The sequence below is a fragment of the Arachis duranensis genome, chromosome 2, assembly GCF_000817695.3.
Source record: "Arachis duranensis cultivar V14167 chromosome 2, aradu.V14167.gnm2.J7QH, whole genome shotgun sequence".
NCBI lineage: Eukaryota > Viridiplantae > Streptophyta > Magnoliopsida > Fabales > Fabaceae > Arachis > Arachis duranensis.
This window is the reverse complement of record NC_029773.3, coordinates 10,773,916-10,774,834: the sequence shown is the minus strand read 5'-3', so window position 1 is coordinate 10,774,834 and position 919 is coordinate 10,773,916.

Genomic DNA, 919 nt, shown 5'->3' with positions numbered 1-919 from the left:
ATGGTCGTCAGGATAAAACGACGAGGTACAAGTCGGTGTAAAGAGGTTATATGAGTTGATCGTATTAAACTCGGAAACTATCCGACTCTTAAGTCGAAAGGAAATCCGAGTAACGCAAACTCGAAAGAGCTCCGAGTAAAAGAAAACCGAGCTCCGAGTAGACGAAAAATGCATCGCAAAAATAACCTAAGTCATAAAAGCTCACTATAGCAAAGTTGAGTATAAAGGATAACAAAAGAGATACGAAAACCTGAAAAGTTTAAAGTTTGCATACAAACCTTTGCACGAAAAAGGCTCGAAAAAATAATGCAAGCTAAACAAAAGGTTTTTCCGAAAAGATCAAAACAGAAAAGCATGCACACGCACAAAGTAACTTAAACCCTTATCCAAAGAAAGGGCACCTACTTCGATTAGAAAACCCTTATCCAAAAAGGGCATTTATTTTGTTTAAAACCCTTATCCAAAAAAGGGCAACAAACAGAATATTTTGTTTACGGCCTTAAAAGGCCAGAAGCAAATTGTTCACAATCACCAGCAAATAAATAGAAGTTTAAAAAAGGGGGGACCCACAGGCCGGGCCCCCATATAGCCACAAAATAAAAAGAAGTCATTTCTTGGATGGAGTAGAGGAATCACCACCACTAGGAGGAACGCCACCAGGACCGGAAGGAGGAGCCAAGGAGGAAGTCGGAGCGAGGGTTGAAGAACTCGGAGCATCTTTGGAATGAGGAGGAGACTCTATAATCCTCTGCCCCCGAGTCTTTAGGTCTGACTCGGAAAGGACCTCGGGAGCAGGAGGATCAACAATGGCGCCATTAATCACCACTTTGTCAGGATGTAGTGGAGAAAGATCCAAGTCGGGGGCTATAACCCTGACCTGCTCCAGGAAAATTCTCCAAGACTCCTCGGCGCCATCGGC